Genomic DNA, 25,563 nt, shown 5'->3' on the forward strand with positions numbered 1-25,563 from the left:
CTGCCCATCCTGCTAACGCTGACACTAAGACAGCTTTGCACGGGCATCATCCATACAACAGGATTAACATCTCCCCGAGGGTTCGCTGCTGCACAGTCACTGTTTCCCCATGAAAGTGAATAGTCTCAGGTTCTGCGTACCCTATAGCCTCTTCTCCTTCAGCCAGGTAAAGGCAGAAGCAGGCTAGGCTGGCTGGCAGGGATGAACAGAAGCCATTAATTAAACAGCTCACCTCGCAGGCGCAGAATGGAAGGATAGGAAACTTGACTCGTCTATAATGCGCTCTCCCTATCAGCACAGCTCTCCAAGCAAATGAGAGAAAGACAGCAGTGACTCACTTCCTCCAACATTAGACTGACAGAGGGAAGGAAATGTTACTCTCCAAACCACCAAATCCTAAGCAGAACTCCTGTCAGAGTAAAGCTCTCATTACATATCACTCTAGACTGAGCCTGAAGGCCAGACAAGGCATACAGAACCAAAAGGACATTCCTAACATTTGTTTATCGAGGGCTGCAGTTGTTCACAGAAACCAAAGTACAACAGATTGGCTAAGTACCGTTCAGAGACTGACCACCAGACACGAGTCTCTGTGAGTCAAGCAGTTTCCCATCCCTTATCAGAAAAGTCAGCCAGAGCTGTCGAGTGTTTCCTCCAGGTCATGGGGATACATTAGTTTTCTTCTGACTCCTCTGCATCCTTCTCTGTAATGTCAGGTCCCCTCCTTCCCTGCGTGTAACATTTTTTATGAGACTACTCCATCAGCTCATCCCTTTACTTCTCTTACCTCCAATTCAGTTGCCTCCCAACCTACCCCACGACAGGCTGCAGGTTCTCAAGCTATTAGTGCCCCTGTAATGCAACCTTTCTTTGGCCCCACACTGTTTTGAAATCTCTTCCACTCTCCTAATGCCCGGAGCTTCCCTACTTGAGTGTACTCCGAAGGGACAGAGCCTCAGTAGATCCTCAGAGCCTCAGGAGCAGCAAGGGTCCTTCTTCTCCCTCAAGGGCTAATCCCATGATGTTATTGCTTATGGTTTCCTTTGTTAGCCAGGACCCAGAGCTCCAATGGGTTATCTATATAAACAAAGCTATTGTCATAAAGAGATACTGTGGTAAGGCAGTTATGCTCATTTCTTAGTATAACCTGAACCTTCTGGAGCCATTCGTTAATGGCTAGTTCCAGTGTGAGTCCAAATGTTCTCCCTTTAAATGGTTTGGCCCCAGTGGGCTCGGATTAGTTTCAGTAGTGTACAAAGAAGGTCCTGAGTCACACCCTAATTCTTCACTCTGCATTGAGTAACGCTGCAGTAGTCCCTTGAACGGGCTGGCATGAGTTGTGTGGATTCCAGCTTCTTCACTCCCCAGATTCCTTCCTTCCACAGAGCGGGGAGCTGTCTCACCCTGCTTTACGGAGCTCGCTGCCTCCCTGCATTCATCAGGGTGAGGCTCCTTTCATTTCCTGCTGCTTTATCCCCCTTTGCTCACAGGAGAAGAGCATCTGGCATTTCTCTAGGTACACTGCTGTAATGTTCCTGCTTCTCCTCCCTGTGACATGAGTAAAAGGCTTGCTGAGAAGAAGGGATGGTACAGGAACAGACTTACTCTCCTTCACCCATCTGCTTAGCCAAGCAAAGACCAAGACTGGCTCTCTGTTAGGCTTGATTTTACCACGACTGGCGAAACCCTGTAATAATTACAAGCTTCCTCTTCACTTTTGTGTGGCGTACTGCACAGTAAAATAATCCAAGTTAAGTATCCACTTTTAGCCATCCTTTTTGAAGGAAAACATTTGTCAATTTCTTACTCCCATTCCCCTGCACCTCAGCCCCACATTTCTGTTCAATTATACTGCAGTGGAGTTAAAAACGTAAAGCAAGACATTCCTCACGAGAGGTCCTGAGGCATACAGGTACAATACAAAGCATCGCTCTGGCAGTAACGTTGTTCAGGAGCCATTCTACTAGTTTCCATCAGTGGGAGTGCTTGGAACCATCCGAAGGATAATCTGATGTTAAAACGGGGCATATGCCCACTTCTGTGTGCAGCATACACCGTACCCTAGGAGCAAATACACACACTAAGCTCTGAACCACTGGCGTGTCACAGCCCAGGCAGCAAGGGGGTTACCTGGGCACTGCCAGCCAAGCTGCCTTCAATGAAGCAACGCTGAGCTCTGAACCCTTCCTCCTAAGAACCACAGCTGAAACTCTCCCAGTTTCTAACGCACTGACCGATCTCTCTCCCCCCTTCTCTTCCATACACTTAAAAGGAATTGTCTTTTCTCCTCCACGAAATTCAGGAAAGCAGGGATCTATCTTTTCTTGCCAGCAGAAAAAGTGAGGGCTGTCAAGACACCTAAATCTGATCGTCTTCCCCGTACTAGAGGGGTTTTGTAGGGTGGTCGCTGTATAAAAAACACGTGAAAAGGAGCTATTTAAGCCCATGTAAATCATATTCACTGACATGTAATCGCACCCATCACTCCTAAATGACACGCCAGTCCAAAAAGCGGGGCACTAGATCCTTCCACCGTGACCCAAATGAATACTAACTTACCCTCCTGGCACCTTGAGGGAGCTGCATGCCCCTCAGCCCAGCAGAGGCCACAGGATGGGACTCGTCAGTGTTAGCAGAACCCACCGCAGCAGCGTTTGCAATGTTGTTCAAACGTTTCTCAGCTGACAGTGCCCTTCATTTATAGTTAACGATAATGTGACAGCCTATTCTCCTGGTGCGCTGTCTAACCACACACAAAATCCTGCCTGTGCCTCAGACTGGGATCCTGTTTTTATCGGAGTAGACATGTGCACTGAGGCTTTAACCAGCAGCTGAGAAGGGGTTTTAGCGTGAGATTTTCAAACCTGTCTCAGGTATTTAGAAGCACAAATTGCAGTGAAAGACTAATTGAGCTGTGCTTCTAAATCCCCCAGGTGCTACTGAAAATCTCTTCCCTAATAACCCGGAATCTCCTAAAGAAGAAACCTCATCGAACTTAGATGGGTATGCAGATCCGAGGGTTAAGATTTTGAAAATCGCTCTGTACGGGCTTAACTCCCATTGACTTCAGTGGGAACAGAGTTAAGTTGACACTGAGCCTTTCTGAAAATTCCCCTCCAGGTGTGTTTTCTCCATTTGAATTTGAATAATCTGTTAACTGCTGAGATTGCTGTTCGATTTATCAGTGTGAAGAATTTTGCAGGAGTTTTTCCCCTTAATTTCTGATGAAATGACACTCAAAAAACTGTAGCATATCATCACAAAAACTCTATCTGCTAAATCTACAGAAGGAAATACATTTATTTGCTGCATGCTTGCTGTTATTATTATTTATACTTTGGCAAAACACAGGAACTGAAAGCACAGACGTTATTGTGGGAGGTGCTGTTCAGTCTGTTAAAATATTTGCACGATACACAGTCAAGCTGTCTAACTTAATGCTAATAGCCAGACTCTGGAGTAACCCAAGAATCATAATGAATATCCCCAGTAGGTGTAATTATACAGCGGCATTTCACTTACTACTTCACCTCCTTGCAGACATTTTCAGGAGACAGGGATTTCCTTCAACTCCCTTGAATGTTTTAGTTTACCTTTCAAATTAGCCCTACTTACAAGAGTGAGGAAAGATATTTTTAAATGTTGGCCTGTCCTTCACTGCAGATTTGCAGGCTGCATTTACTCTCTGTGGTGGGAGAAACAAAAGCTTTTAGGGGTACAAACAGGATTCACTGTCGATTCAGAAAACAAATTAGGGCCCAAACTTTGCTTCTGGGATGCAGGCATTAATAATATGAATAAAAGTGAATATACAGCAAGGAGCCATCCATTTTACAACAGTGTCACAAAGGACAGTCTCCACGCCCCAGATTCCTTCTGAGAAAAAAATAGCTGTGCTAACACCACCCGCAAACAACACGATAACCACTTCTTTGTTCCCACCAAAGATACAACAGCAGAATCCTGTAGGAGAAGTCATCTGATATGTCAGCTCATTAAATTAGTCAGAATGGGTGAATGGGGAAGAGGAATATACCATTGTAATGTATGTTAATTAACAAATGCTATAAGAGAGGCATTTAAATGTATGAAAATGAATATTAATGAGATGAAAACACCTAATTATTGTGCATCTAATGGTATTATCGAGAAAAGGCCTAATTGTCATGCATCTAAGGCAACAGTACAAATCTTCAGACACAAAGATTCACCGTACATATAGATCATATTATGACTTTAACTATGGGCATTGCAAAACATCTGCACTGAAACTTGAATTTGTAAATTTCTTTTTTTTTTAATTTCAATTTATTAAAATTGATAGATATCACAAATTCCTTATATCATTGCACACTTCAAAACTGCATGCTTCTTCCTCTTCATGTTTCTGAAACACTATGCTGAAGTGTTTCTGTATTTCTGCATGCATATCTCAATTTTGCAAGAATATCATTAGAAGCAGCGGGCTGCAAACTGGCCTGGAATGAAGTTCTGAGGAATTTTTCATGAAACTGTATGAAGCAAAACTCTGCATGAAAAAAAAAAAACTCAGTCTGCATGAAATTCCTTCCTGCACAAAGGGCTACCAAAGGAGAATCCTGAGCTAAAAATAGTATGGATTCCTGGAATTAAAGACTGCCTCATAATACATATGCATTAGGAAGCTGAAATAAAATTATACAGGCCACTTGAATTCTATTATTTCCTAATTACTCAGTGGTTGGCTTTACAACCTTAATGTTCTTTTAATGTAAGTTTTTCAAGTTTTTTTTTTTTTTTCAAATGTAATTGTAGATAGAGAGCCAATCTCTTGACCCCAGCTAGAAGGACAGAGGGAGTTTTGCTTTACAGAGAAATTCCAAAGCGGCCTGGATGTGCGCATACTCCCTGGTTGAGGCTCTAGGGTGTATGGCAGGGACACGTCTAGAAAAGGTTATATTTTAATGACTACTCTCTGCATGGTATTTGCAGTCTCAACATGACTAATATCATTCACACATACAATCAATGAAGTCTTAATCCTGCCATCAAAGCAATTAATGAAAATAGAGCACATTAACGTAGCATTGGAACCAAAAACGATTCCTGAAAGACAGCTCTCTCCTGTCTCAAAACTGAGTTATTAATATGTATATAAGCACCAATGTGACAAGCACTTTAGATGTACCTTGGCATGTATATTTACTGTCACTCAAAATGATTTACAATCCATCCTATTTTATAAAAACTGTATCTTATCCATGCTTCTAATTTTTTTTTATAAGATTGTTGTATGGAACTGTAAGAAAAATGCTCATGAAACTGAGACACATTATTCTGGTGGATTTACCTTATCCACTAAGCTTTTTATCCTATCAGAGAAAGAAATTAAGTGAGTTTGTACGATTTACTTTTAATAAATCCATGCCACCATCTATTTACCACTCATACTGCTGTAGTTGCTTCCAAACTTTACTAGTAAGTCAAACAGTCTACTCGGTATTGAATTCCACTTGAATGCACTACTTTGGCATCTCCAGATCTCCTGATGTTCCCATTTGCAGGTAAGCACTGCTCTCCTCAACACACTTCCCAACAGAAGGAACAGCAGCAGGTATTTCACATTGCTGCACACGCAGGCGTTCTCGGAGGGCTTTCCCGGCCCTGTACCTACAGCCATCAGAGCACTTCTGCTACCACAACTAGCAGAGGGCAGAACCAATCTGGCAGCAGTGTTCTGCACTGGCTAGGATGCAGCTGGAATTTCAAACTGCGTGTAAGAGTCTCCCAGCGGCTGCATACCCTTGAGTTAACTGCCCTTGAGTTAGGTGTACTACAGGGAGAAGAGCCGTGCTCTAGTGTCTATACACTATACACTGCCCCACTATACAGCGGAGTTGTTTTGGCATCTGCTGTGTAGTAGGAAATCAGGTTTTGCCTGTACACTCCCAGCACGCAGATATTTTCAGTAAAGGGCAGCAATGTGCTTCACTTAAGCGATCTCAAGTTAAAAATTTGAATAATAGTGTATTTGCTTGCAAATAGTTCCATTTCTCATTATTTTTCTCTCTTATGTCTATTTGAATCTATAGCAATATATCATACCAAAATGGGTTATGGAGTCTTCCAGTGCATTTCTTACATGTGACCCCTTTTTTTTTTTTTTTTTGCAGGCAAATAGAGTAACTCTATAGTGAAGGCAAACCCTTTAAAAAATAAGAACAAATCCTTGCACTAATGGACTGTAGAATCTGTATACCGCATAGGACAGAGATCGCTGCCTTCAATGGATGAGCAACAACAGCAACTCTGCCAAAACTAAAATGTTGGGGTCCAGGGAAATCTGTTTCAGGTATGGGAAACAGTCCTGCAAGGTGGTTAGCACCCTAACCTGAAGGGAAGCCAGGAAAGAGCTGAGGTAGCCCAGATTTTACAGAAGACATTTGGCCACCAAAAGAAAGCAAAGAACCACAAAAACATATCCACTATAGAAAAAAAATATGCTGTAAATGCAATCTGACAAAAATATAAATATATTTTTTAATGCTTGTTTCACACAGAAAAAAAAAGTTAACCTCCTTTTCAAAAGCTTTACATAGTCAATATTAAACTACTGTGCAGAAGAGCTGAAGGTATTGATAGCTGGTAATGCAAACGAGATTGCAGTTAATTGTTAACATCTCCTGGGCTACACTTCCTACGTCCCTGCACAGATGATGAATAAAATTATTTACCTATTCAAGTAATGAGAGCTATGCATTTTGATATCCACATACACTGTAACTCAGACCTCCTCTGAGACCCCTACCTGTAATTAGGAACAGATGTAGGATCTTGTTCCTGAATTGATAAAAACAAATTTCAGCCCACCTACTATATATGGCACAGTGGCAGAGCTAACGGTGAGAATGCCACTGCCAAAGGACTCTCCTCCGGGCACTGAACCTCATCAGCCACCCTCTGCACAAGAGCCCTGCCACTGCCACTCCAGACATTTCTCGGTGCTTCCCCATCACCGATGCAGGACACTCACTAAAACATTCGCAGGTGACACAGCGAGTGTATACCAGGAAAGTGGCAAGCAGCAGTTATCTGGCTTCACCTCTGATGAGGAAAACCACAGATCCATTCACTCGAAACCATGGCAATTCTATAACACACGGAGACTTCTCCATGGTGTAGTCATTTAAAATTAAGCACACACAACATTATGTGCTTCCAGCAACAGTTCTCACAGCTCAGCACAAGCAGCCGGGGAATACTCTTCAAATTATATCACGGGGGAAGCTCAGGATGATGTTCTGTATCACGTATTCATTTTATTCTCCAAATGCCACACCACTGCAGGAAAACATGTCTACTGCAAGCGTTTCACGAACTGCAAGCAGCCACGTTTCTTTCTTTTTATCAGCTATTTTAACAGTTGGCTGAAATGACCCAAGGGGTAACCAATAGGTAACTGCCCATTTTCTTGCTCTAGCACGTGGGTGCCGATCCCAAAGCCTGGCAAAGAGGAGTGAATGCTCCAGAGAATTTGCCTCTGAAGATGAGGCAGGGTGACCCTACACCAGTCAGACGCATCACTTGGACTACCCCACACGTCCCAGCCCCGTGGGATACTCTGGCAGCAACAGCAAGGCACAGAGGATCTGTGACAGCCCCAATCCATTTACAGCAGCAGGCCTGAAGAGGATCAAAGGAGATGCTGTGATCACATTCACGGAGCGAGACAAGTGAAGCTGCCTTCTTTCATGTTCCTTCCTAGACCACTAAATGTCCCTCCCTTGATTTACGCTGATCCGGCAGAGTTTATAATTCCCACTGGCTCCTGGCACAGGTGACTAAAATGCAAAGAGAAGGTTGCAGAAGAGCTGCAAACCCCTCCTGTAGGAGACAAATTTGTATTTACTGAGGTCGTCTCAGTACAAGAAAGTTTCACTGCTTTCATTTAAATCTGACTGAAACAATTCAAGTTAAGCTGATGCAAATGCCTTCGTACATCTTTATTTGAGGATGTTAAATGGGGTTTTTCTTGATTTCACAACTAATCTAAATCTAAAAGAAGCGACCGCATGAAATAAGACTGTCCACATCACATTCTGCATTGGTTTAACTCGGCAGGTTTACCAGCCATCTTAGTGCAACTCCCTCATGTATGTGAGGTCTGGAAATACATTCACTCTCCAGCATTACTCTGCTTCACGCCAGGAGAATCTGCAGCTGGAACGGGCTCAGGGGAACTGCAATGACTAGAAATAAAAGGATTGTGGGGGGAATCATAGCTGGTGGGCCCTCCACGGACATTGCCTAAATTAGAGTAATTAATATAGGGGAATGTGTCTGTGCTTCTCAGTAGTTTATAAATGTTACAAAAAGAGAAACGTTTTATATGTCCCCTGATGGGTTTTAAATGTTAATAAATGATGTGCAAGGAGGTATTTTACATCTCTCCATTTAACAGTGAGCTGACAGCTGCAATTATAGGCCAGTCTCCGGCCCCAGCGATCCTTGCAGGAACCTGAGGCGTAATCGGAGTAGCTTTCTTCCAGAATAACGAAGTGCATTGGGACGCTGGCTCAGCATTTCAACATCCAGACACAAAGCCAAGGTGAGATGTTTTTGACACCCTGAAAACTCTCTTTTGCTGTGATATGCACTTGCCAGTCATTGCTGAGACCCACAGCTGCTCTTCCCGTGGCAAGGGCAGCTCTTCCCCTCACAGGTATGGGGAGTGAATGGAGCAAGCAGACAATTACTTGCTACGTTGCTCCTCCGCTGCGAAGTAGAAAAAGAACTGGACCGTACCTGGCACAGCCAGGGCAGCATAGGAAGAAAGTATTGCATGTGTCACTGCATGCTCTTTCAATCAAATCAGCTTTCGGCCAGAAACCCACCAACACTGAATCATTGCAGCGTGCTCTTTGGTACCAGGTTCCTGTACAGGGACAGGGAAATCTGTCCCTGCATCCCCATCTTCACCAGCACGGACAGACAAGGAAGGGCATGCCTGTCCTTCCAAACAGTAGCAAAACGACTGCTCAGTAATGTCCACCCCAGCAGAAAGCCCCACTAGATTTTAGTAAGCTCTTCCCACGTGCCCTACCCAACCCTCATCAGTAGAACTGAGCCTCTTTGAAGTTTAAGGAAGCTCAAAACAGTATTTTAGTTAATTATGTTTCAGGTTGCAACCTTAGTTGCAAAGTAACAGCAGAAGGAGAAGAATCAGCGCTCACAACACTGTATTCTTGCTCGTCTGTATATTTTCAACCTCCCCTTTTTCTTACCTGAAAAGCAACCTTTGGTCCTGATCCTTAAACTGGCTGCAGTTCACTGTTGTTAGTGTACACTTTCATTAGTCCTACAAATCACTGAGGTGCTGCCTAATGCAGCATACAGCTCTTTTAAGGCACTGACTTAGCCCACGCTATCAGCAATGTTTCACTCCGTGGGTGTTGCACCCCATTGACAACAAAAGGCAACAGAGACTCTGATTGAAACCAAGCAGAACTGTGAGCAACACCCTGCATTTTCACTACCTGATCCCAAAGGCAGGGGAATCTGTTTTACAATTCTATTACAATCCCACAAGATAGTATTTTTATTCTGCCAGTGACAAATTCTTGCTTTCTTATATTTTAGAATGGCAGAAGACTACAGCGTAATATACTTGATTTATTAAAAAAAAAATACTTTTCCCACACCATGCTTTTTACATAAACAGTTGTAAAGTAATTGGTTTCTTTCATCCTCCCCCTTCTGGTGTCAGACAACACTGGTGAAAAAAGGGCAAGTTCAATTATTAGAATTACAGTTTTCTATAATTCTATATAGTTTTCTGGCTCCAAAACTGCACCTCAGCGAAGCTCAGAAGAAATCCTAGGTTGTAAGAGCAAGGTTTGGTTTCCGATGTGGAAAGACTTTGGTTAACATTTTCACGGTAGTCACGCTGCATGCAATTGTATCCAAACATCACTAGACATCTATCACTTACATATTTCTTTTGTTTTGCACAAAGATTTCTTAGTTGTGTCTTAGGAATGGATCTTGTCTACTCCTGCTAAGGTCCAGGCCTTTAGTACAGAGCTTCTGGGACTAAGTCACAGCTTTCTTCAGCTGCTATCTGGTTGGTTATTTCTTCTGGTTTGCGTTAGTTTGTATATAAATGGTTGTGACTGCCCTTTCATTCTTCAGAGCTCTGCTGCTACTGATTATGGACAGGTTTCTAGAGCTTTTGAACATCAGAGGCCACATGTTAACACCCAGTTTGTCTTATGCATCACGTTCATCTCATTCTCTGTGGTGTATGTCAAGCACCTTCTTCATATTAAGTCAAATAATATCGGCGTGGCTACAACAGCCATCATTTATGATGAAGCATGACTGTAGGTTATTGTATTTGTCTCTCTGGTTATTATAATTGCCCGTTAATTAAAGTTAGCTAACCAAATAGTGCTAGAAGCAGCACTACCATATGGCTAGACACATCTCCACAGAATGATGGCTGCCGGCACCGAAACACGGCTTGACAGCTGAAAGCCACAAGGCTGGGGTAAAGGATTTCCATTGAGAGACCCCACCCAGGGCACAGCCAGGTACTGGAGGCTGCAATGCTAAGAGGGATGCCTGCGTGGTCCTCCCTCCTTCCAAAGCCAAATCCTGCAGGTGCTGGGTGTTACCCCTCACAGGACCGGACCCCCCCAGTCAGCCAGGCCTCACGGAAGCAGCACTTACAGCCTCTGTTGCTTTCCTTCCTCTAATGCAGGAGGGAAAAACAGCATTGTGCATACCTCCTTGAAAGATTGCCAATCCCTGCAGCTAGGAGATGAAGTAATATGATAAGGAAGGCCAAGAGCAGTTCAACAGAGAGTGCTAGATCTTCTTAGCCCTCATTATTGTGTGGACCCATCTAACCAGCTGCTGTTCTACTGTCAGCTACAGCCAATATTCAAGACCAACAAACAGATTACAAATCCCCTCTCAGCTGCAATCTATTCTTCATGTTATACCACCTCGGTGACAATCACAGAATGCGCCCTAAGAGAGTCTCACTCATGGGCAATCAAATTAAAGTCATTCGGCAATGGCTTGTGTGCTGAAACACATCAACATTGTACCTGTCTTGTATTTGAAAGAGGGATATTTTTCTACAGGGAAAAGTTATTTGCCGCTGCCTTGACTGATTTGGCAATTTCTCTGTTTATCAATATCCCACAATTCTTGCACATTTACAAAATACAGTAATACTACTTACCACCTTATGGGCCGCTGCGAGGCATAATTCTTTAGTCCTTCTGAAGCTCTCAGAGATCCTCCAAAGGATGCAATCTGGAAATAAAATGATCGTTAGCATTAGTACATGTGGGGGTTTTACTATATTCATCTCCGTTCTCCATTAGATAAATGACTATATTTGGGGTTTGGAGTTTGCTCTTTTGTGCATGCATGAGGGCAAAAACTGACCACATTTTGGTACACCTCAGTGGTACCAGGAATCACACTACCCTTACCAGTGCTTTTTTATTTTTTTCTCTAGAACAATATCTTAGAAATTAATTTAAAAATAGAAACCTCACTAGACAAAGTTTGTGGGCCTGACAAAAACACCGAAATGGTATGCTCCCATGACATGAAAGACGTAACAGGTGAATTTATACATTCACCGTGCAGCAGTAGGCAGTGCTAGACACCTGATGAAGGTGACCTGAACTGTTGCTTGGACACTGTTTCTTTCCTTTGGCTACCCAGAGAACCCACACCAACTAAGATCACTAGGTATGTCATTAGGATTCCTATAACAACAGGAGGTTAGTACAGTCCCCAAAACCAATGGAAATTGCAAATTCAAACCTACTCCAAACCAGACAGAGTGCCTCCACACAGCTGAATGCCTCCACGGAAATGTGCTCCCAGAGTATGCTCTCCCTTGGAAATGAGCACATTTCAATTCAGGAGCGCCTAGCTGGATTTCCACCCCTGCCACAAAACTCCAGCATGGCCCTGAGCAAACAGCAGATGAGGCATTTTCAGGCACCCAGACTGCAGGTAGGGAACCTGCATCTCCTGGAAGCCACTCCTCCTATCTCCAGCTTTGAAAACTCCTTTCAATCCCTCCCTGTCCCCGCAAAATGGGGGCAATATTTTCTCTCCTTTCTCTCCCTGTTTGCTGTCTGCTTAGTCTGGGACTTCCTGTGGATTGCATCCATCTCTCCTATGGCGTACAAACGGGGTGTTTAATACAGTGGGCACTGATCTTAGCCCCTCCAGGCACTAAGAGAAAGCAAAACAAACACAGCAATGACACCTCAACTGTGGCAATTGTGAATCTACATGCTGCTCACACAGACAGAGAAAAGCAGTCCACTTTCATCCCCCTAGTACACTATTTGAAGTGCAGGTCTTTGTTGAACAGGCCCCTGAGTTTAAAAATTGCCCTTCTGGGCCTCCATGCTTCTTGTCCCTCAGCAATTTCAATATATATTTATTCATTACAAGGAAACTGGGGGGGAGGTTGTAATTAAGTCCTCCTGCTCCACTTTTTTTTTTTTTTTTTTTTACCAGAAACTTGACTCAAAACAGGTTTTTAGTCCAAGAATTGAGATCTATTTTCTAACACATGCTTTATGCATTTCTAGACCTCACCTAGATTAGAAGTGGATGAGCCAAAGCAAACACACATGTGCACACAAACACACAGTGCTAGGTGCGTTTTTCTGTGTGTGAGTGCAAAAAAAAAAAGACAGAGTGAGTTTGCTTTCCCTGTACTTCTGCATCTGTAAGCAAGGAGGCTTGAAAACCCTGCAAAGAAACTCTGTTCCCTTGAGAATTCCTGCCTAGCTCTCTGCAGACTGAAGCAGCAGTCTCTGGCTACTGTGCACGGGAATCCCAGGATTTTGGCACAGTTTTAGCATCAGCATCATTAGAAACATTGATTTATTTTAATTGCCACCTTGTACCCTGTACCGCCACATGCAGTCAGAATGTCAATTCTTTATCAATGTGCGCGGTTGACATGGAAACAGATCAGCTGAAATGGAAGCAATAAGAAAAAAACGTGTTGCTCCTCTAAGTTATACTTAGAAGTGGTAAATCTGTTGTGTGTGCTACAGCAGATTTAAATACTCAATAAACTACACCGAAGAAATAAACAACTATTTGGGGTGACAGTCATTTTAGTTGTTTACATCATCGACTGCATTTAGGAAAGCTCCAGTGTTACTATGGAAACCACTTTTGCTTAAACGTAGTTGTGGACGCACTTTAGGTATGATCTAAATTAACTGAAGATGGAGGCACAAATCCTGGGGGGGGGGAAAGAGCTGAAGGAGCGACTGGCGGCTCCCTGCCAGCCCTTCCCGGCGGGGGGACAGGCACAGCGGTCCGTAGCTGAGACCCCTCGGCTTGTCCCTGTCTACGCTCCCAGCGAGGACCTGAGGCAGCTGAGAGGCTGCACAGGTTTAGGGTTTAAAGATAACAGAGACGCAGAGCTGCTTATCATCCCCACGCAGCTCGTAACGCACCCCAGGGCCACTCGTTCTCTCCCTCCGGTCACCAGAGGGGTGGTGGTGAGAACAGGAGCCTGCAAGAGGCCCGCTCCCCACCTCTGGCAGAGTTTGGGGCTTTCCTCTGTGGGATCTCTCCCCACAAAAGAGGAGAGCTGCAGGAAGGTGAATCTGTTGCAGAAGCCTTCTGCCAAAATCTGCGACTCTGAGCGGCCGCTGCCTCATGATTAACTTCACAGAGCTAAGAAACTGTCCTAAAAGATGCAGCACAGACCTTTGACCAACACCACATTTCCACTAGAAAGATTAAATCTCTGTGCAGCTAAAGCTAGTTTCATAGTCATAGGGAACAAGGCCAGAGGGGCCACTGTGATCTGCTGTTCTTAATAGGGATTAAAGGAGCCTACGGCCTCCAGAACACCTGCCTCCCAAGCTGAAAGCGAACGACGGCGAGATGGAGATCAGTGAGCAGAAAATGGAGGGAGAGGCTCCTCTGCCCTCTTGCCAGGTGCCAGGGCAAGGGGCAGCAGAAGGAGCAGACACGTTTAAAATGACTTCTCTAAACAGGATCACGGAGGCGTTTGGAGCCACGGGCTGTTCAAAGCCTGAGGAGCCCGGCAATAGCGTCAGGCATTCCAGCTCTGAACTTGCTGGGGCAACCCCCACACGCTTCTACTGTGCTAAGACATCAAGGAATGTGGGCTTTTTTTTTTTTTCCCCCCTTTTCCTCCCTTTTCCGGTTTTCACGTTTCTGCATGATTACATTAGATAATGATACATACCTCCCAAAGCTCGTGCATCAATTAACAAGGTAAGGAAGGACACACATCATTAACTACACACCAGCCTGTGAAATACGGGCATGGAATATGGCATAACATGCTAAAAATAGCATGGAGGCCTGCCTTGTTTAGGTCAAGTTTTTACTTTAATTCCCTAATAAAACATCTGATATCAAACAACGAAGTGGAAGACACACCACTGCTTAGCCTCAATGGGTGCTCCAGACAGATCCGCTGTGACTTAACTTGCACAGCAAAGCCGAGAAACGTGAGTTTATGCGAGCATGAGGCACAATAGTGCTTTAACCTCATGCAGCATTTATCAACCTGAATGATCCCAAACTATTCTACAAACCAGCTACTAACCGAAAGGCTTCCACCTGTGCTGTTATCCTACACATAGGGTTTGTGTTTCGGTGAGATTCAGGCTGCGCTGGATTAGACGCTGGGCCAAACTGCTGATAGAGCTGCATACAGCCGGAGACGAGGAGACAAGCTACTGGCTGTCGCGGTTGTTCACAGACAGGGCTGTATGGAGAAAAGTCTGCTTTTCTCAAGTCGGGCTGAGGGAACAGAGCCAGATGAGAAAAAGACACGCAGCGCATGTCTCTGCGGGTACAGTGCAATTGGTCCACAGCAGAAGTGGCCAGTGAGTGCGATAGCACGGTATTTCTAGATCATTAAAGCATGCATACTGGAAGCGTTCATAGTTCTGGAAGGAGAGAAAGCCTCTGTCTGAAACCGCTTGTAGACTGTGCAGAATAGACTGATGAAGCAGAAAAGCCTCTTGCTTATACCCAATTTTCAAATGGGGAATAGGAATTTGAAGATCACCCTGGAATGTTGTAGAAAAGAAGAAAACAACCCCAGCTGCCCTGAGCATAAATGAAATGCCTTACACACACACACACACACACACACAAAAACCACCTTCCTCCTCCTCTGCTGTAGTTTGTGGTTGTCAGGAAAATATATTGCAGAGAGACAAATAAAAAAAGTATAGTGGAAATATTAGTGCAAACTCTTACTCTTTTGAAACACGTCTCATCGACAGCTTGGCTTCCAGTTAGAATGTATGAAATCATCATTTTCAAAGCCTCATCTGAAAGAATAAATGGCGATCTTACCCTATACTGATGGCAATAAAGGCAGCAATCTTCTGCCTATTCCAAACCATTGGTACTGTTTTCTAATGTCCCTAAGACGTCCGAGGAACAGATGCTCCTAAAAGCCACAGTCTCTTGATCGACTAAATTGAATGCTTTTGAGAATGTCACCCAGAATTCTCGTGTCAGTCCTGAGAAAACACAATCTAAACCAGAAGATGATTTTGATTTTCCTCCTGACTCAGCAGATGAAGAGATAATTAGATAGGGAAAATGAGTATTCTTGAAGGTAAATATACCTCCTGTAATCCTGCTGCCTACTGAACTACAGTATGCCTCCTGCAATGAGGAGCATTCTAACTCAGCATCTGGAAACCCGTCAGATTTCAGAAGTCACTCGTGGTCCCTCCTACATCATAAATGAGTACTTTAGAGCATAGAAGCCAATGCACAGAAGGAGAGGGAAGAGAGGGGAAGGCGGGATAAGTCTTTCTTGCCTCTGTCTGTGGTTATAAGCAACAGCAATAAAAGAATTCAACAGCACCACAAAAAAACTAAAGTGGGTGGATTGCCTATTCTTTTCTCCCCATTAAACCCAAATGATTCCTCTTATGGACTGGTAACATGAAGCGACTTATTTTGTCAAGTGCTCTTCAGCCTAACCATGACTTCCACCTCTGGAAGTGGAAGGATCCCATATGTCAAGTAAGCAAAGACAGGTTATCCTTCTGCAGCGATAGCTCAATGCTGATTGAAAGTCTCATTTGTCAGGGGAAAGAATTGTTGTTTTTCTTTTTAAATTAACCCAGAAGAAGAAAAAAATATTTGTCCAGACCCAAGTGCTTTTTCATTCCTCAAGCAGCTGCTAGTTTGAGAGAATTTTAAATGGTTGGCCTTTATGAAATGAATTGGTAATCACAGCCCTGTGCCTCACACGCCGTAGACTAGAACGATTCTGGGGACTGGTAATAGGATAAAGCCTTTCACCCCACCAGCTGTGGTTCACGTTCAGAATAATTCTTAACTTACTAAACGCTGTCACTACACGATGGGCATTTGATGGTTGCTGTACAATGAATCAGGTGTTTTTCCTAGTGGAAAAGTATTCATACTACAGACAATATACTAATTATTGTCAGTAATTAGCAGCACTCTTGGCAGTGACAGTAGAGGGACCTGTAGAAAATTACCCATATGTTCATCCCTTGGAGGCTGTCATTTCAAGGCAGGGGTCAAGCCCTTCAGACAGTCACTGCGGCTATTCTTGTAGCTCCTTCCCACCTTGAGTATGTTTTGCAGATGAACCGAGTTCAGCCTCTAGAGCTGTCAATCTACCACTTTTATTACGACTAAATTACTTTTGTTTCAAATGCTGGAGGCAACTTTGAATGCCAGGTCTAATTAGACTGTAATTGTTGGAAGATCTGAGCAACTGTGGCAGGTTTGGGTGGAGAATTTGGTGGCTTAGAGTATTTGTGCAAACAAATTTCACAAGCACGAAACCTACTTATATAGCTGCATGTAACAGTGGGCGTTTGCTTCGACAATTTATACAACTACCTTCCTAAGACAGAGAAGTAAGACTTTGAATTTCCACATGCAAATGGATAGACATGAAAAAGCCATCTGCCCAAGCAGACAGTTTCATGGGTCAGGCAATTTTCATGAGCCCACGATGTTTTGGTGCAAACAGGAAAAGGTGAGTTTAATTAAGAACAAATATTTTTGTACAAACAGAACGAGGTACATTGACCTACAAAAGAACCAGTGACAAGAGGTATATATGTATATAAATAACCTTGTTTTCAGAACAATAACAAAACACAAAGAAAATAAATCTCAAACATATATAGGAATAAATCCTGCCATTTAGCACTAGAAACCTTATCTTTCCCTAGGGGAAAAATACTCATGAACAGTCCAAGAACTCCATGCCCTGGTGCTGAATAGCATTTTTCCTCTGGCTTCCTTTGGGAAAGTGTAGTCCCCTCAACACTTCAACCCCTCTAATATAACACAGCCCAGAGATCTGCAGGGAAATCCTGAAGATCTGAGAGCGAACATTTAAAGGCCAGGGAGCTTCTGCTAGGAGACCCTGTGTTTCCACGCTATCTCCTGAGGTCTACCTATCATAATGACAGCATTACCTCTTTGTGCAGCTCCAGGGAGAGCTGTGCAAATATTGGATTATCTGGTTCAACGGCCAAACAAAAAACAATCATGGGTAGAAAAAATTTCAGTTGAATCTACTTGAAATAAAAGCTAAGGGGGGTGGAAATTATTGCTAAGGAAAAAAAAAGGGGGAGGGGGGAGGGAAATGTTTGCCTTTAATGTATTAAATCTTCTACTCCCTATTTTTGACCTGAAAAGGAAAAAAAAGGCCACACAAAATTAAATCATTTTTTAAACCTTTTCTTCTTTTCTGTGATTTTTTTTTGTCTTGCAATAAGCCTTCACCAAATTTCATGTCACACCAAAACAGATCAGGTCTCCTTGAAAAGTTTGTTTTCTTCATCAAATCTACCACTTCATAACACTTTGCCCACCTAGGTCCACCTCTAGGAAGAACTGGAAGTATAGAAATCCAGCAACCAGACTTTTGCCTAAAAAGAAAGACAAGTTTTCAAGTTAGAAAACTCATTTACTCAGTCACTATGGATCAAAAAATGTGATTGAGGATTTTTTTTTCTGACTCTTCCACAAAGGTAGAAGAGACCCAAACGCTATCCTCGGAAGGGCAGACTAGTAGTTTCACTTACTCACTGTAGGCACTGACCCCATTGCTTTATTTTGTTCTCCTGTGAGTAAAACCACAGCCACAGTTCCTCACTCAGAAGTTGATTTGTGTTTTGGTCCTGCTGCGGTGTCCATGTGAAATGAAAGGTACAGACGGATTTCCACTGTTGGCAGTAAAGTCCACGTGATGCCACCAGCACACTCCTGCAAGCCTGTTGTAGCACGTTACTTAAATGGTACGACTGGCAATGGGCACACCTGGAAACCATCGCCATTATTGGTTTCATACAACTCTATCAGGACTGTCTGGGTTTGTACTTGGCTCCTTTATTTCCACACAACAAGCAAAATTGGATTCAGGAGCTTCTACAGCACAACTGGCTCCAGCAGAACCTACCTCCAGACCTTTGTCACATGCAGAACAAGGCACTGGCCAGTATCTACGCTCTATACAACTACCTACTATCCACAAAAGAGTTTGCTTCCGTGGACCACAGCAATGATGCAAGCTGTTGTTTATTAACCCATCTTCATAGACCTTCCTTAGACAACCAAGGCTTTAAGGGACAGATTATTAAAGACAAAGTTACTGAATACAAAATCTGTGCAGAACTTGCAGGTGTTTGAGGTGTATGAGCCCATACCCCTGAGGAGCAACACTACAGAAGATGTGCTGTTCCCAGAATGACACTCAGCTTGTACAGCACTTGCAAAGAGATGTAAAAAAAAATAATAATAAAAAATAAACAAACAAAAAAATAAAAATAAAAAACATGAACACTAAAAAGAACAAAAACCTGTCACACTGCAGTGACCTACTCCAGGTAATTCTCAGCTCCAAACTGAAAAGGCTATAGGGCATGGGCAAACTAAACACCCCTGAAGCACTAGAAGAGATAGCAAGCCCCTTCAAAGTTTACCAGCAGCTTTTTCTGGGCAATGTTTTTATTGGAGGAGATGGCTAAAAAGTGAATCTGTGAAGAGGAACCTGACAGCCAACATGAAGACGCTGGGAGACACAATGACAAAGCAGAACCAGGACTTCAAACAGCCACGGAATGAAAAAGAGGAAATTCAAAAAGAACTCCAGAAGGTAAAGGCGGAAGCTTGCGGGGGGGAGGAAGCAAAAACTTGATGGATTTTGAAAAGAGAATATCTAAGAAGGTATTAAAATGTGCAGGGGCTGGGAGTGCAAGTGAAGATCCAAAAGTAAACACACACAAAAAATAAATAAAATTCTTGTTGGGGAATGGTGGATGTTCTTTGACAGTGTAACAGCAAAGATAAATAGATACATCCTTGCCTTCCATTCTAGGTGACTGCACGATACCAGAGAAGAAATCAATGCAAAGAAACAGAAAAGGCTATTTAAATAAAGAAAACACTAAGAAATTCCTGTACAGCAAACCTCTCTAATGCATAAGATGAGCAGTATTTTCTAGGTGGCCGTAGGAAGAAGAAAAACAGAAGTATTTGACAATGAAATATTCTTAGAGGTCAGGCTTACCTGAAGTCCAAGCAGTAACAACAGAGGAGCAGCGACTGGGTGAAGAGTTTCTCCTCATGCTTGTTTTGGGCTCATTTGGTCAGAGAAGTATTGTCCCAGTCCAGCACACAGCTATTCTCTGGTATCAGGGAGCGTGTTAAAGCGAAAGGGCAGGAGAAACCTAGTCTTTGTCATCCCGCTAATGCGCAACCATTCCCTGGGCAGTAGAGCTGCCTAGTCCTGTCAAAAATGACTCCACCATCAGTTGTAAAGGAGCCCTTTACATGTTGCACTCCAGCACTAGACATCATCAGGAGGTGTAATGTATGGCACCCGTGCTTATGGGACCAACCTGGGGTTATAAATCTGCCCTGAGAGAACAAAGCTGCAGAAGAGTACATCCATTAACTTTGATTAATAGCTTATGGTAGACACAAGGAGACATGTAATGGCCGATCTCTGTAAAGCCAATTCATGCCTATCACTTGTCTGGCAGTGTATCTAATACTGTAATTCTGCATGTAGGGATCAGATCGCGGGGACTCTGCCTCTAAGACATCATTAAAACCTGTATATACATTCACACCTCACAAGGGCTTCAGGGGACCTCACTGCCTTCTCAGCCACGTTCAGCTAGAGACTACCACTTGCAAGACGGAGAACATCTGCTTCTCAGATACCCTGCTTACTATGGCTGAAAGTAAGGTGCCCGGCTTATTCACCACTACTTCCTTATTTTTATTTCTGTCAGTTGTACCTGCTCACAGACATGCACAGTGGCTTTGTGCCACATAACTCTTCCTTCAGTGGAGTTAACTCTGGATTTACGCCTGCTTAAAATGAGGGTGGGAATAACCTTAGAGTCCAAACCTTTAAGACTGAAATTGGTCAATTCAAATTCCCAATTCTGGCAAACCTGTAAAAGCAAGCAGTCCCTTGCAAGCCTAGTTTGTATCCTGTGCCTAGGAAAGTATAAGTCTCTACATGAATAAAGAGACAGACAGGGCTCATCCGCTAATGCCAGCGGTGGACAGAAGGACCCAGAACCAGTAGCCCCTGATAACCTCTGTCCTGCCCTTCCAAACACACACATTATATGTAAATTCTGCAAGGCCTGGGGGTCCTGCACAGCCCAGGAGCAAAATCACCACAAACCTTCCCTCAGAACATGCACAGAGCAAAAACTACCTCATAGACAGGCCACTGGAGGGGTGTGATAGGAGGGATGAGCGGGCACTTGGCAGCTTCTCCTACTGACGAGTGGCCTTGCTGAATGCTCCAACTCCTCCTCTACATCAAGGAGCTCTGATACAACCTGAAAAGGTGTTTATATTACTTCCAGAAGTACTGGTACCTAGACAGACACGAGCTTGAGGCATCACCCAGTTACTTGGTACTTTCCCCCTCAACTACTACCCAGCTGAAAGAAGTCTATCTGGTTAAATACTGCCTTCAAAAAAGCTTCAGGTGTAAAGCTGCCAAGCAGGGTAGGGGCCAGCCTTATGGACTACTCCCACCCCCACCAGCTGGGCCGCCAGCATCTCCCCAAGGGAAACCAGCCATACTTCCAACCCCTGGGGCAGAGACCCGGACACCACTCGGTGCCAACGGGCTCCACAGGGTGCCGTTTGGGGACAGGGGGGCGGCTGTGGCGAGGTGCTTCCCCCTCACCTCAGCAGGGCACAGGCATGGCCGGCGTTTGTCCGCGGGGCTGGCACCTCCGCGATCTTTAGTATTTACGTGAACCGTGCCAGTATTTGCACACACAACACCCGGGATTTAAATTTTATTTTAAAAAGCGGGTGGCGGGCGGGGCTTTTAAGCTTAATTATTACACAGCGAGAGCTGCGGGTGTTCTCCCCGCAGCTTTCTGCTTCGTCACGCCCCTGGGGAGCGCGGCCTCCGCCACGGCCGCCCGCCGGGGGACAACATGGCCGCCGGGCCAGCACTGCACAGCACGGCGCGGCTCCAGGGCCTCGCCCCGGGCGGGGGGGCGGCCTCCCGGCGGCAACACCTTCCCCGGCGGCGGCCTCCCAGGCGCTGCGAGCCGGCGGGGGCTGCCGGAGGATGATGGAGGAGCCGCGTGTCGGCTCCAATTAGCATCACGGCTCCCGCCGCCCCCGCGCCAACGCCGCCGCAACGGCGGGGCCGCAGCGCCCCCTGCCGCCGCCCCCAGCCGCCGCCGCCCGCCCCGCCCCGGCGCCCCGCGGCCCGCTGAGGAGAGCCCGGGTGTCGCGGTGTAAATCCCGCGGGGAGGGCTTTATTTCTCTTTTTTTTTTGTCCCCTTTTCGCAGATAAGAATCGGGGAAGGGCAGAGCTACGGCGCTGACTAGGCTGTTAAAGGGGTGTTTAGGGCGTAATCACGTTTTAACCGCCAGCTGCACAACATGGCGGGGAGGGAAGGCTCACGGAGTTTTATAATTATCATTTATAATTCTCATTTATCCCAAAGGGCTCACCGCACTGCCCTCGGGGTGCCTCGCTGTCCCGCAGAGCCAGCACGACTCCAAAATGGGGCCAGGGAGTGGAGGTTTGCCGTCACCACCAACAGGGCTTCTTGGCGGCCTCCAGCCCCAGCGGGATGTGGAGGAGGCTGTGATGTGGGGCAGAAAGCAGCACGTACACAAGCGGTGAAGGGCTTTGCTGTGAAATAATGGCGTTTTGGTGAAGGCAGAGGGTTGTAGTTTCAGCAGAAGGTGTGTCGGAAGAGACACCCTGTCACACACCCCAGGCCAGCTTGAGGTGAACTTTCGTCTGACAGCTGGTGGATTTGGGGCTCCAAATCTAGCGAGAGCAAAGGGATGGCATGGAGACAGAGACATGAGCAGGGGCTGGAGGCTATCCACCTGGCCTGAAAGCAACTCAGCAACCCCACTCTTTGCTCTCGTTTTCACCTGTCCCTCCTTCATCCAGGGACACTCGCCACCGCTCCCCAGGCCACCCTATCTCTTGACCTTCCTTTGGTTTGCAAGCACGAGAAGCATGATTTATTAATGCGAGGAAGGAAAAACAAACGAATCACATATCCTGCTTCACTGAATATCTGTTATACCCTTGGGTCTTCCCTTCACTCCTCTATCTACCCCAAGTCATCTGTACAAAGTAGGCATCCTGCATTGAACGCTATCCATTGGCAAGACATTCATATTAGTGTAGCAGTTCTTGATCACTGCAAGTTTGCTGTGCCACATGCTTGATCATATTTTTAAATTAGAATGAAAGAAAACCACTATCTTCCCACTACGCAAATCCACTATTTAAAGTGCCAGGCTTCACACAGCCTTCATTCTTGAATGTACTCAGTGTCAAAGCATAGGGTGCATAAGTATTTTTGTCATTTTGGAAAACACTGTAACTCTTTCTTGTACTTTTTAATACATATTAGTATCTGTTTTAGATTTCACGTCAAGTTTTTTAGGAGAGCTTCCTAAGTGTCACGTAGCTAGCAGCAGGCTGTAGAACAAGTTTTGATTTCAGTATTACCAATTCAGTTTTGTGTTTGTGGATAAAACATGTAATGTCCTTGTGCATCTGTTTACACATAAGCATCCTAAGATACAGCATGTAGTTTAGATGCCTGAGTCACAGCAGGGCTCTGGAATCTTTGGCTCCGATGTGCCCTACAAGGAAGTCCATGGAAATCCCAGCCCTGGGATTTCCCAGCTCAATCCTGGCACGTGGTGGCTTGCACCATCAGTACAAAGTAGCAGTGTTTAGTCATTAATAAAAACATACAGTTTACTGTAGGTGAGCCTGCTCCCAGTACAAAACATCCAGCAGGAGCCTTATTTCACCCAGTCCATCCTCTGCTAAAGGGCACGTGTGTTGCCAGATAAACTTTGCCATTTTAAAGGCACACTAAATCCTTGGAAAGGGGGATTCATTCTGCAGAGAGGAAAATTTGGCAATACAGCTGTGCAAGTCATAGAGCAAGGCGTATAATGACTCATTATTTATCAACAAAGAAGAGCCATGAGCAGGATGTAATGGTCTGGGGATGGGCTGATGTCACAGCAAGGAGTGGGAAAACTGCAAAGACAATTAGAGTATTATGACTATCTTTAACCACATGATACAATCAAACCCTTTATTACTATTATTAGTCACCGCAGTTCTGTAACTCTACAAACCCACTCCATCCGTGTGCGAGGTTGTGAAAAATTTATGTACCAGATCATTAATTTTTCTTACAAATTCCTTCTCATTTAGTTTTTCTAAGAGATGTCTAAACTGGGCAAAGTGGTTTTGAAAGCAAAGCTCTGAAGTTATCCCTTGGGGAACAAAAACACAGTATTGCCAACACAATCTATTCAAAAGAATGAATCAGCTGCTTGGAGAAAGGAGGAGTAGTTTGAAACAGGACTAAATGGAAAAAAAAATCATATTTTTTATAGTTGCATCTGTTGCTTTTGCATACTTAGGGCTTACATTTTCAACCTTTTCTTTGCAATCACAGCAGCTGGAAACTTGTTCTTTTAATGGAAAGCAAGAATTGCAGGAATCCCAGAGCTAGGGCTTCCAGAAATGCTCTTGCCCCTCTTCAGCTTGGGATTTGGCAGTGGTGAAGGTGCAGACAGCTCCAGGACTTACAGAGATAGTCCATACAAGTGTTTAAGTACTAATCTTTGCAGTTTTCTTCCATACTCATTTCTAAAGGCTATTTCCAGACAGTTATGTGGCTGATATACATGAAAAAGACAAAAAACAGTGACTCTTGTGAAGAAGCAACCACAGAAAGACCATCAGCCCATCGTGCTGTAATCACGATTGAAACAAAGCACAAAATCTTAGCCTCTTTACCCAGCGAGCTGGAAATCAGCAACACCTTAAGCTTTAAAGCATCAGCACAGCTTGTCAATATAGCACGCTTCTCCTTGGTATATCGCCCCAAATGGTATCCCCAATATGAAATAAATCACAAGTCTGACCTTGAGGGAGCTTTCTGAATTCAGTGGTCAATGGCGCTCAGCAGGGAGAGAGTCCGATGCCTGTGTTTTTTTTCCTTGTTGTTCATTCCTCCTGAGATTGGCATGTTTTCCAATCCTCTTCTTTTGGTTATCAGTGCCTGACATAAAATCTGCAAATATTAAGCCATTTATATTAACTTCTGGGGCCACGTATTACCTCTGCTCTAAGCTTCTATGTAGGCAATCCATTAGTGTGTCTTTTCATCACACCTTCAACCTCTATTTAATAAGCCACCATCACCGAAATGTTTACCACACCTTTTCCCAAAATCACCCATACCGTCACACTGCACGCACACATGCATAGTCCGCCCTGTGCAGAAATTGCTGTTTTTCTACAAGGCTTTGACTCTGCTTGATTTCAGCCTGGGGAATGCACCATGAGATACCCGGGGAGCCAAGGAGAGCTGCAGAGCACCAAGCAGGGCTCTCCCACTGCCCAGGACTGCATTCGATATTGGGACTGTGGCTGTTGTCAGCAAATTTTGCCTTAAACATATCCTCAGCTCCTCTGGTGCAACTCCTGCCATCAGCAATGTGTAGCAGCCACCAGCCACAGCAATGGCTTTTCTCACCCCTGCAAATTCAACATGTGGCAGCATGCCCTGCGCCAACATGTCCCACCACTGCTGCAAGGATGGGATGAATTTAATGGTCTCTTGGTGCTACTCAGGTAATTACAAGAGTATGTCTCTTTGTAAGCTTCCTTCATTGTCCCTAGCATTCTCCATGGCAAAGAACCAAGGAAAACGTCAGTTCTTTAAAAGCCCTCTGGCTTAAGCTGGCTGCTGGTGATGTAACGTGGGCAGCCCTGAAGTGTATACCTATAACCAAAATAGGGTTCTCTCTTCTGTCCAGAACAACTTCTTTAGCAGTATTAATAAAGAGAATGTAGGAGAGAAAATATACGCTGAATTGCTTCCCACCTCTGTGAGTACAGGAACGCATTTTTGAGGTACTACTACAGAAAGTAGTAAAGTAGTTTTGGTAAAATGCTTACCTAACAGA

At 44.5% G+C, this 25,563-nt stretch overlaps 1 protein-coding gene across 6 annotated transcripts in view; it reads right to left on the minus strand.

Annotated features, from left to right (window-relative positions):
- Window positions 1-25,563, minus strand: part of CXXC4 (CXXC finger protein 4) — a 155,165-nt gene that overhangs the window by 97,222 nt on the left and 32,380 nt on the right. For 4 of the 6 annotated variants that reach the window (XR_010831551.1, XR_010831554.1, XR_010831552.1 and 1 more), the window contains 2 exons: window positions 24,517-24,665; window positions 11,231-11,304 (listed from right to left, as the gene is read on the minus strand). The gene's annotated coding sequence lies outside the window, so the exon portion shown is untranslated. Of the gene's footprint in view, window positions 1-11,230; window positions 11,305-19,609; window positions 19,728-20,776; window positions 21,672-24,516; window positions 24,666-25,563 lie in introns of those variants that run through there. The other 2 variants (XR_010831555.1, XR_010831553.1) reach the window with 2 other exon arrangements.

Source organism: Anser cygnoides, chromosome 4 (assembly GCF_040182565.1).
Source record: "Anser cygnoides isolate HZ-2024a breed goose chromosome 4, Taihu_goose_T2T_genome, whole genome shotgun sequence".
Lineage (NCBI taxonomy): Eukaryota > Metazoa > Chordata > Aves > Anseriformes > Anatidae > Anser > Anser cygnoides.